Consider the following 12,611-nt stretch of genomic DNA (forward strand, 5'->3'; position numbering starts at 1 on the left):
GAGTGGCATCTTTGTAAAATTTTTAAAAAATAGTGACAAATTTGTAAATGCTCCTTTTTATAATCCCTCTCTTTCGACATACTTATCGCTAGACATTATTTATACTTCAACTATGATTACTCGTCTTTGAAAAAATTACATATTAATGGATTATACCCGACTATAATATTTGATAACGTAGGATACGATTGACACCAAGTTATACACAATGATTTTTATATAGTTTTAATCCCAAATGTGAGTAATAACTATGCCACTTAATGGAAGAGGCTGAGGCCACGAGGCCAGAGGTCATCGACACGAGCAGCCATCGGCCCGGACGATAGGCTCTTCTTGTATTTTTTTTTCAAAACATTGTATTATGCTTTATCTTGTTGCACCTTTTTGTATTTGAGTGTTTCACCCTCTTTTAATCAAATGCTGTACTTGCACATACTCTCTTCATCTATTTTTGATAGTGATATTTCATCTTGGTATACCTAACGAGGATAAGGATAATTAATTCTACTTATAATCCATTTAAACATGCTATTAGTTATTTCTCGTAAACAAGCGATTCATTAATATTTACATTTCTCGATGCTCATGTAGCCAATTATGTGTGAATGAATGGAGAGTCACACATTAAATCTGAAAAAGTCATTAAAAGGATAGGTTGTTGGATTGAAATATGCCTATCAAAAATAAATTTTTTATATTTGGAAATATGCCAATCAAAAGTAGATGGAGGGAGTAATATGTAATGCCTCCTTGAAGGTATGTGCACGGTGTCTTCCACCGTCTTGAAGGCGATTGGCAATATTGCTTTTAATATTATAATTGGTACTTCTTAAATGTCACATCTAGTTGAGAAAATTTTTAAAAACATCAAAAATAATTTTTTGACGAGTAATAAAGCACTACTACTCCGTAAAAAAAAAGAGACAAACCCTAGCTACGAACATGAGCACACATATGTCCAGGTTCGTACTAGGATTGGAATTTTTTTTTGACGGAGGGGTACCCGGCATTTAACATTTTGGCTAGGATAAGACGTATAACCGCTAGTCGCGTCCAAACAAAATGCAGAAAAATATACTACGTTCAATGTACTGTATAGAGAGAATTATAAGAATTCTCTTGTCTGAGAAAGGCCAACCAATATAGTTAAAAAATTTTAGAGGAATGGGATTAGTGAGCTCACACTTTCAGCTTTCAGCTTTCAGCAACATGAGTAGATGATTACTCCCTCCATAAAAGAAGTGTTGTTTTTGAAAGTTAAAGCAGATCGAGCAATCGGCACTAACATGCCCTTCATTAATACAAAGAGAAAACGGGAAGAATAATGAAGTACTAATGGTTGGATATCTTAAAGTACTATTTATAAATCTAACAGTGCTCTCTCTGTGATTATATTTTTCCATTTAATGAAAATTGCACTACAAGACAAAAGTCCTGGCAGTAATTAAAATAAAAAAAGGATAAAAGTACTCTTTATAAAACGGAGAGAGTATATCTGAGCAAAAAATGTGCTTTCATTGGCATTTACTGAACTCACACCTCCATCGTGCCTCTGGTTAGGTCCTAATCCCAATCCATCCACGTATATAGGTTGGGATTATGTTTTAGTTTTTCTAGTTTCACTGGTGGAGAAACCCTTTGTAGTCCCGGTTCGTAACCCCCCTTTAGTCCCGGTTTTCAAACCGGGAGTACCAATCCGGGACTAAAGATCGCTATCTTTAGTCCCGGGTGAAATAACCGGGAGTAAAGATCGATCTTGAGTCCCGGTTGGTAACACCAACCGGGACTAAAGATCGAGCTGACCTTTTTTTTTTTGCATGCCCCTGTTGCTGCATGGTTTATATTTATATATATATATATATATATATATATATAAATATATATATATATATATATATATATATATATATATATATATATATATATATATATATATATATATATATATATATATATATATATATATATATATATATATATATATATATATATAGATATATATATAAATATAAACCATGCATATATATGTTTCAATACATATATATGCATACATATATATATGTATATATATATATATATATTATATTATATTATATGTATATACATGCATAATATATATGTATTTATACATATATATGTTATGCAAATGCATATGTATATAGATATATATATGAACAAAATATATTTACATTATAGAAAATGTGTACACATGCATATAGAAACATATGTAGTCATGTATTAATTACAATCCATTATATGTCCTAGCTAGCTACGATTTCGACGTAGTAGTACTCGCTGCTAGCTCAGAAGCTAAGGACCGGTGAATTGTGTTTCCGTCGTAGTAGAATTCACCCTTGGGATCAAGGATTTCTTCGTTGATGAATCCCATGAGTTGTTCTTGAACCGCCGCGATAAATTCCTTGTGTGTGGTCAGGTTATCCCTCATGAGAATAAACTATATGAATGTATGAAATTGATTAGTAATTAAACAAGAAATCGCTACGTAATGAAATTTTGAATTTATTTGTACGTACATCGAGCTCTCTTGTGGTGATGATTTGGTCTGCAAGGCAGTGGCAATACTCGCACACGTAATAGCCGCACAAGTTAGTTCCCTGCTTTTGCTTTGCGCACTACAAATAAATGACAAACAACGAGAGATCTAATTAATATACACTTGTATGTATTTGAATCGGAGAAATATAAATGTAGAGCATGTGTACTCACAGGAAATTTAAACTTCCGCCTAAGTCTTTCTCTCCATTTGCCGCGGACCAAATGACGGAACCGATACCAAGCCCTACATGGAGTTTAAAGCTATGATTCGTAGTAGCAATTAACATAACAAGACTTTCTTAATTAACAAAGGAACTTATGACGGTACCTGTCTATAAGTTCGAAAACCTTGTCAAACGTAGACTCTTTTTTATCCATTGAGTCATATACGTTGACGGTGCAGGCCTCCAGGTCGATGAGTAAAAGCACCCAGTGGAATCTGCAATGTGCGTGGGATGCATTACATATGAAACACTTAGCAAGTTCGTACGGGAATGAAATTTGGTATGTAGGAAGACAGTAAAATTAAACTAACTCTGTGTTGTATGGCAACAGTATGAACGTCTTGTAATGCTGCGCCTTCAGGAGATGAACGAGATTGTCCTCTGTTTCTTGTGGATATTGGTCGAGCATTGCGACGTTTACTTTCCGAGGGTCGATGAATCCAGTATCGAAAACCCTCCGCCGTCGGGCCCTTTGAATCTCCATTCTACAACGATAAAAGGGAGTATATTATTTTCTATGGTCTACTTATATACAAGGACCTAATTAATTAAAGGAGACGTATAGTAAGAAATCTAACTGAACGATATACTTACAAAATCCAGCAACTCATAATAGAGACGTCGAGGGCGTCCAGCTGGTATAGTTCGTAGATTCCCCTGAAATTGATCCAGAGAATGTCATCTCCTTGCAAGAAGTCCGTGTCCCTGATCCTCGCTCCGATCATCTCTCTACCGGTGGCGCTCATCTCCATGTACAGCTGATGGAACTTGTACATTTGTGTGGGTAGGGACTGCAGCAGCTCAGGCTTGACAAGCGGTTTACCGAGTTCGTACATGTATTTCACTTCCGCCTTTTCGATTGGTGCGACTCCTAGCAATTGATCCGTAGTTAGACCGGTGTCAGTAATAAATTGTTCTATCGTCATTTCTTTACCGGTCACCAACGGCTCGATCTCCTGGTTTGGTTGCTCTCCAAGCTGAGGGACTGGTTTGGACTTTCCAGAAGATGCTTTCTTCAGCGTTCGCTCATAGTCCGATAGCTTGATGGCCTCCTTGACAGATGCAGACATACCCCTGAAGAAGTTCCTGACACTGGGGTCTATAGGAATCTTCTTTTCTGGACTTCGAGGCTTGAATTGTCTCTTGACTTCTGATGCAACGTAAGCGTCAAGCTCCTCTTGCGTGCAATCGTACCCCGGGTCCTTGTTCTTGGCGGCGTCAACTTTCACCTTCTTTGTTGCCCTTGTGTGGGCAAGCGGTGGAGCTGGGGGGGCCCTTGACTTTGAAGGTGCCGGAAGAGGAGCTTGCGGGGGAGTAGGTGTAGGAGCACGAGGAGGAGTCGGTGCAGGATCCTGAGGAGGAGTCGATGCTGGAGCCTGCGGTGGAGACGGTGCTGGCGGAGCATGAGGAGGAGACGGTGCAGGATCCTGAGGAGGAGATGGCGGAGCCGGAGGAGATGGTGCACGAGACGCCGCTTGTCGCCCAGGGAGGATGATGTACCGCCTGCGCCATAGAATAATGGCATGGCATGTGTCTCGTAGATGCGTCTCACCGTCTCCTGTAGGGTAATCCAGCTCGAGGTACTCGTACGCGCCTTCGACCAACTCAACTTCGACCTTGGAGTATCCTGCTGGAATCGGCCTGCAGTGGTAAGTACCTAAAGGGTCCGTTGGGATGGCTATGCCCGACGCCACCTTCATGTTGTGAGAGATTATTTATTAGTAATCAACATATATAAGCAGCAACTAGCGGAATGGCTAAATCTTACCTTTATTGATAAGTTCTTGAAAGGAATATGCAGCTCACATGGTGTCCGCTGAGTGATGTCATCAACGGGACAGGTCGATTCGTCCTGTGTTTGCATGGCGTCCATGCTCTGTGATCCTACCTGCCCCGTTGAGGCGCAGCTGCTACGGTTTCCTGACGGGCTCACCATTGCAGGAGGAATGGTCGGCTGGGGATCATGGGACCGATGTGCGGCCATGCGTTCATCAACCTTCCTTGCCACCTCCTCTTGCATGTTGAGTTCGTAGCTCGATACCCGGAACTCTAGGTCTGCAATCTTCGCCTCGGTATCTCTCTTGCTCCTCATCCGACTCCTGTACGTGTGGATGTCCTCCTTAAAACCAATCTTCCAAGGAATCACCCCTTTCCCTCGAGTTCGTCCTGGATGCTCTGGAGTCTGCAGGGCGAGTGTCAGCTCGTCCCTATCTCTGTCTGGTCGGAACGTGCCCTGAGAGGAGGCTTCCACTGCATCTGTTAGTCGTCGCGCAGCCTCTTGTATCTGATAGCCGAAGACCAGTGAGCCATCAGCTGGGTCGAGCGTTCCACCGTGAGCATAGTACCAGAACTTCGATCGTTCCGGCCAATTGGCTGTTGCCGGTTCGATACCCCTCTCAATCAAGCTAGCCTCCATCTGCTCCCACTTCGGCATCGCGACGCTATAGCCTCCTGACCCCAAGTGGTGATGGTACTTCTTCTTGGCGGCATTTTCTTTGTTTCTTTCCATCATCGCCTGCCCTTGTTCACCTGTCTTATATGCAACGAACTCGTCCCAGTGATCCCTTAGCTTTGGGAATGTGTCGAAGTTCGGTGTCTGCCCCTTCAGTATATACTTCTGGTACAGATCTCACTTGAAGCTCTGAAACTGTTCTGCCATTTTCTTCAGAGTCCACCTTTTCACTTTGTCCTCTGTACCCGCAGGAAGGGTGAATGTCTCGAGCATTGTGGTCCACAGCATCTCTTTCTCCGAATCTGGGACAAAGCTCTCATGATCTCCGCGTGCCCTTGTTCTTCGCCAGTACACCGTACTGACAGGCACGTTATCCCGCACAACCCAACCGCTGTGACGTACATAGTTCTTGGCGGCTTCGGCCGGGGCACTAGGACGTCCATCTTCTTCCACTTCCGTTATGATGTGCCGACCCTCAAGCTTCTTCGCTGCACCTCATTGCCCGCGTGCCCTCTTCTGTCCAACGGAGGGTTGACTACCACTAGCCTCCTCCTCCTGGTTCCCCTCCACATCCCTTTCCACGTGCCCCTGCTGGTTCCCCTCCGCATCCCTCTCCACGTTCCCTTCCTCGTTCAAGTACTGGTTTGGATCCTCGTTCCCCTCTTCTTCATTCCAGTACTGGCTGCTTCCCTCCGCGATTGTATCGTACAATATCTGTTCCTCATCGCGGTCAGCCATCTGTTGATACAAGAAACATCTGCTAAGTCACGAGACATTTATGTTTTAACAATCTAAGTCATGTATGCTAAGTGTAAATGTCGTACATTAGAACCCTACACAACCTTACGTGCTAAGTCTAATTACAAATCGTGATATAAGCTAAGTCTAGGTGACGTATATTATACAACCCTAGCTAGTAAATAATTATATACTAAGTCTAATTACAAATAAAATAATCTTATATTAAAACTCAAATAATATTACATGCTAAGACTAAAATAGTCATGTATATGCTAAGTGTTTCGTGCGTATATGCTAAGTCTAATTAAGACTACAATAGTCAATTGCTACTTGTCGCACCAATTCCGTAGTCAATAATTACATACCAAGTCTAATTACAAATAAAGTAATATTATATTAAAACTCAAATAATATTACATGCTAAGACTAAAATAGTAATGTATGCTAAGTGTTTCGTGCGTATATGCTAAGTCTAATTAAGACTACAATAGTCAATTGCTAGGAGTCGCACCAATTCCGTAGTCAATAATGTCATACTAAGTCTAATTTGCAATAAAATAATCTTATATTAAAACTCAAATAATATTAGAACACTACACAATCTTATATGATAAGTCTAATTACAGGTCTAATAATCTTAATTAATTGCATTACAAATATAACAATCATTTATATTATTACGTCACTTGCCTGCTCCAATTCCTTCTAGGGCTAGCTCTTCCACTCAGGCTTGACGGATGACTCCGACAACACGTCTTTTCTGCAAGATACAAAAAAATGTATTAGGATAAATGCGAAGTAACATATATATATATATATACATATATATATATATATACATATATATATATATATATATATATATATATATATATATATATATATATATATATATATATATATATATATATATATATATATATATATATATATATATATATATATATATATATATATATATATATATATATATATACATTGTGTATTTGATACCATGGTGCCCGGGCACCATGGTGCCCCATATGAGTGTCCTATATATATACATATATATATATATATATTGCATTTCACGTTAACGATCGTCCTCGTTCGTTTGCTCTTTCACGTTCCCTAACTCGTTCACGTTCGTTCGCTCGTTCTCATTCACGTTCGTTCCCTCGTTCTCGCTTGTCTTCGTTCGATCGTTCTCGTTCTCGCTCTCGTTCGTTCGATCGTTCTCGTTCTCGTTCACGTTGTCGCGGCAACGTACGTTGACGTGTTCGTTCTCGCTCTCGTTCGTTCGATCGTTCTCGTTCTCGTTCGTTAACGGCGGTGTGGCGGCATCGGGGCGGCGGTTGGCGCGGCGGCGTGGCGACGGCGGCGGCGGCGTGGCGTTGTGGGGCCGTGGCGGCGGCGGCGGGGCGTGGCGGCGGCGGCGTGGCGTGGCGTGGCGGCGGCGGCGTGGCGTGGCGGCGGCGGCGTGGCGTGGCGGCAGCGGCGTGGCGTGGCGGCGGCAGCATTGCGCGCGCGGCGGCGTGGCGACGGCGGCAGCGGCGTGGCGTTGGCATGCGGCGGCGGTGTTGCGCGGCGTCGAAGGCGGCGGCGTGGCGCGTCGTCGTCGTGGCGCGGCGTCTCGTGGTGGGCGGCGCGACGGAGAGAGATCGAGATCGGAGAGATCGAGATGCATGAAGGGAGATCTGGCGGCGGCGGCTCTCACCCCAGAGATGCGGCGGCAGCGGAGGAGGCGGAGGCGGCGGCGAGGACGACGAGCTCGAGACGACGGCGAGATACGGCGGCGTCGGCGCGGGGATTTGCCCTAGGCAGTGGCGGCGAAGGAGAGAGGCCGAGAGAGATCGATCGGCCGAAAACGTTTAAGTGTTGGTGAAGAAGACGAGGGCGCACCGGGAATATATATACCCCTGGATCTTTACTCCCGGTTGTTCTCAACAACCGGGTTCTCAACAACCGGGACTAAAGATATCTTTAGTCCCGGTTGTTGAGAACAACCGGGAGTAAAGAAAAGATCTTTACTCCCGGTTGTTGAGAACAACCGGGACTAAAGATATCTTGATATCTTTAGTCCCGGTTGTTGAGAACAACCGGGAGTAAAGAAAAGATATGTACTTCCGGTTGTTCTCAACAACCGGGAGTAAATATCTTTTCCCGCTATTTCGAAATTCTTTTTAAACCCGGTTAGGGTTAAGAACCGGGACTAAAGATTATAGCACTGCATATGATTTTCGCTTACATATGTGTTTATAAAATAGAAGTTAATGCATTAACATTATTTAAAGTACAAAGATTAATGACAATTACTTCGAAAAATTATTTTTGGCTGTAATAAATTAGGTGGATAAATCGTAATAAGCAAATATAATTAATAAAAATTCCAATAATCATATATACTTAGCATATATATGAATGATATTATTATATTGGTAAAAACTCTAATTAAGATATGTATGTACATACTGCATGATTTAAAATTAATAAAAATTGTAATCATCATATGTACTTAGCGTAGGAATTATATTAAATTAAATGCTAAAAACTCTAATTAACATATGTAAATGCCACATGCATGATTTTAACCTTTTAAAAATTCGAATAGTCATATATAAGTAGCATATGAAAGATAGTAAATTAAATTGTGAAAAACTCTAATATATGAATGATAGTTTTAAAAATATATTAAATTTAATACTTTTAAAAATTCTCCAGTCAATTATAATTAGCATATGAATGATAGTAAATTAAATGTTAAAAACTCTAATTAACATATGAAATTGCCACTTGCGTGATTTAAAACTTTTAAAAATCCTCTAGTCAATTATAATTAGCATATGAATGCTAGTAAATTAAATGTTAAAAACTCTAATTAACATACATATGAAATTGCCACCTATGTGATTTAAAACTTTTAAAAATTGTAAGTATCACATATAACTAGCATATACATGATTTAAACTTGTTGAAACCTCTAATAATCGTGCGTAATTAACATATGCCATACATCAGTTGATTTATATGGATAATCAATACATCCAAAATAGTTTACATCATGTACACAATAATTACGGCACGTACTTTCTCCTCACTATTGTTCCCTCCTTGTGATCGCTGCGTGAGTAAGGGGTGTCTTCATTTGATAGGAGGATGCTAGGGTCAATCGTCACCGTGAAAGGGGGTTGCCCATCCAACTGATCGTAATCCTCGTCAGTCTTGTCCTCAACTCCGACGATTTTTCTTTTGCCTGGGAGAACCACTTGACGCTTAGACTCATCAGGCCCTCTGCCCTTCTTTCCTTTGCTAGACATGTCCTTCACGAAAAAGACTTGCGTTACATCATTGGCAAGGACAAAAGGTTCGTCCGAGTATCCAACCTTGTTAAGGTCAACAGTTGTCATCCCACTGTCATCAATCATTACGCCTCCACCAGTCAACCTAACCCATTGGCACCGGAACAGAGGAACCTTGAGAGGACCATAGTCAAGTTCCCATATGTCCTCGATGGCACCGTAATACATGGCAGTTGTTCCATCGTGTCCCATGGCATCAACACGAACAACGCTGTTTTGGTTCGTGCTCTTCATGTCTTGAGCTCTCGTATAGAATGTGTACCCATTGATCTCATATCCCTGGAATGTCGCGATCGACCCAGACGGTCCCCTCGCCAGGAAGGCAAGTTGTTGGTTGATCGACTCGTTACCCATGAGATGTTGTCGTAGCCACGCGGGGAAAGTATCAATGTGATGCCGTGTAATCCATGCATCGGACTTACCGATGTTCCTGGCGCGAACTAGAGCCAAGTGCTCCTCGATGTAAGGAGCTACCAATGAAGAGTGTTGCAGAACAGTGAAATGGGCTTTACGGAATAAATTATTGTCTACCGTCGTTATTGCTTTCCTTCCGAGAGTTCCCTTTCCCCGTAGTCTCCCTTCATGGCGTGATTCAGGTACCCCGATTGGGCGAAGGTCTTCGATAAATTCTACGCAAAATTCGATGACCTCCTCTGTTCCATAACCCTTGGCGATGCTTGCCTCTGGACGAGCACGGTTACGAACATACTTCTTCAGAACGCCCATGTACCTCTCGAAAGGAAACATGTTGTGTAGGTACATAGGCCCGAGAATACGGATCTCTTTCACAAGGTGACAAAGCAGATGCGTCATTATATTGAAAAATGAAGGTGGAAATATCAACTCAAAACTGACGAGACATTGCACCACTTCATTCTGAAGGGCTTCTAATCTATCCGGATCGATGACCTTCTGCGAAATTGCGTTCATGAATGCACATATCTTTGTTATTGTTGCCCGGACATTGTCTGGAAGGATACCCCTTATTACAACTGGTAGCAGTTGTGTCATCAACACGTGACAGTCATGAGACTTTAGGTTTGTGAACTTCTTCTCCTTCGTGCTTATTATTCGCTTGATATTCGTGGAGTATCCAGACGGTACCTTTATGCTCTCCAAGCATTCAAACATACTTTCCTTCTCTGCCTTGCTAAGAGTGTAGCTGGCTGGACTCAAGTAATGGCTTCCTTTCTCCTTTGGTTCCGGGTGAAGGTCGCCGCGTTGTTCCATATGCTTCAGATCATTACGTGCTTCCAGTGTATCTTTCGACTTTCCGTATACACCTAGGAAGCCAAGAAGGTTTACGCAAAGGTTCTTAGTGAGGTGCATCACGTCGATTGCGTGGCGTACGTCCAAGAATTCCCAATATGGTAACTCCCAAAATATAGAGTTCTTTTTCCACATCGCCGCGTGACCATCTTCGCTCTCTATATGCTGGCTTCCAGGCCCCTTTCCGAACACTACTTTAAGATCTTTAACCATAGCAAACACTGTTTTCCCGCTGCGATGTTTAGGCTTTGTACGGTGGTCGGCCTTATGTTCGAAGTGCTTGCCTTTCTTCCGTACCGGGTGGTTTGCTGCAAGGAATCGACGATGACCCATGTATACAACCTTCCTACAGTGCTTAAGATACGTACTTTCTGTTTCATCCATACAGTGAGTGCAAGCCTTGTACCCCTTGTTGGACTGTCCGGATAGGTTGCTAAGTGCAGGCCAATCGTTGATGGTTACGAACAGCAGCGCTCGTAGGTTAAACTCCTACTGTTTGTCCTCGTCCCACACGGGGACACCTTCCTTCTTCCACAACTGTTTAAGATCTTCGACCAGTGGTCTTAGGTACACGTCGATGTCGTTACCAGGTTGCTTGGGGCCTTGAATAATAATCGGCATCATTATGTACTTCCTCTTCATGCATAGCCAGGGGGGGAGGTTGTAGATACACATCGTAACGGGCCAAGTGCTATGGCCGCTGCTCATCTCTCCAAAAGGATTCATGCCATCCGTACTCAAACCAAACCGTATGTTTCGTGCGTCCTTTCCAAATTCTTTAAATTTTCTGTCGATGTTTCGCCACTGCGAACCATCGGCGGGGTGTCTCAGCATCCCGTCCTGTTGACGCTCTTCAGCGTGCCATCGCAACATTCTAGCATTCCTCTTGTTCCTGAACAAACGCCTTAGCCGTGGTATTATAGGGAAATACCACATCACCTTAGCAGGAATTCTCTTCTTTGTTAGCTGCCCGTCAACTTCTCCTGGATCGTCCCGTCTAATCTTGTATCGTAGTGCTTTGCAAACAGGGCATGCTTCTAGGTTCTCATACTCCTCACCGCGATATAGGATACAATCGTTCGGACATGCGTGAATCTTATGAACTTCCAGTCCTAACGGGCAGACTATCTTCTTAGCCTCGTACGTTGTCTCGGGCAATTTGTTTCCCCCCGGAAGAATGTTCTTGACGAGTTTCAATAAATCGCCAAATGCCTTGTCACTAACCCCATTTTTTGCCTTCCATTGCAACAACTCCAGAGTGGTATCCAACTTTTTGTGCCCCTGCTCGCAACCTGGGTACAACGAAGTTCTGTGGTCCTCCAACATCTTGTCCAATTTATAGGCCTCCTTTTCACTTTCGCAGTCCTCCCTGGCGTCCTGCAACATCTGACCAAGATCATCCGCAACGTCGTTACCATCAGCAGCTATTTCCTCCTCGCCCGTTTGATTTCCTTCAAATCCAACATACTGAGCAAAGTCCGGAATATTGTCGTCTTCCACTTCATCTTCTTCCATTTCAACACCTTGCTCTCCGTGGGATGTCCAACAATTATAGCTTGGCATGAACCCCGACTCAAACAAGTGGAAATGAATAGTCCTGGATGCAGAATACTCCTTCTGATTCTTACACTTATTGCATGGACAACAAATAAAACCCCTTTGCCTGTTAGCTTCGGCCACTCTCAAAAAATAGTGCACGCCGTCAATAAACTCTTTGGACCGCCGGTCAGCGTACATCCATTGCCGATCCATCTACATGAGTCAAAAAAACCGCACACAAATAATTATTCTTACAATAATGACAGTCATATAATAATTATAAGATATCTTTATTCATACAAAAATCATAAAATATTACACCAAATAATTCTTAAAAACTATTTGTAAAGTTTTAAACTAATTTTAATGTGTTTTACTTCTTTTAATTTTCATTTTAGTTTGTTTTCTATTATTTAAGATTAACTTTCACTAGAGTTTTCCTTCTCAACTATTTTATAAAACCTTGTTTAGCAAATGAACTAAATTTCTATA

Source organism: Oryza sativa, chromosome 2 (genome assembly GCF_034140825.1).
Source record: "Oryza sativa Japonica Group chromosome 2, ASM3414082v1".
Taxonomy (NCBI): domain Eukaryota; kingdom Viridiplantae; phylum Streptophyta; class Magnoliopsida; order Poales; family Poaceae; genus Oryza; species Oryza sativa.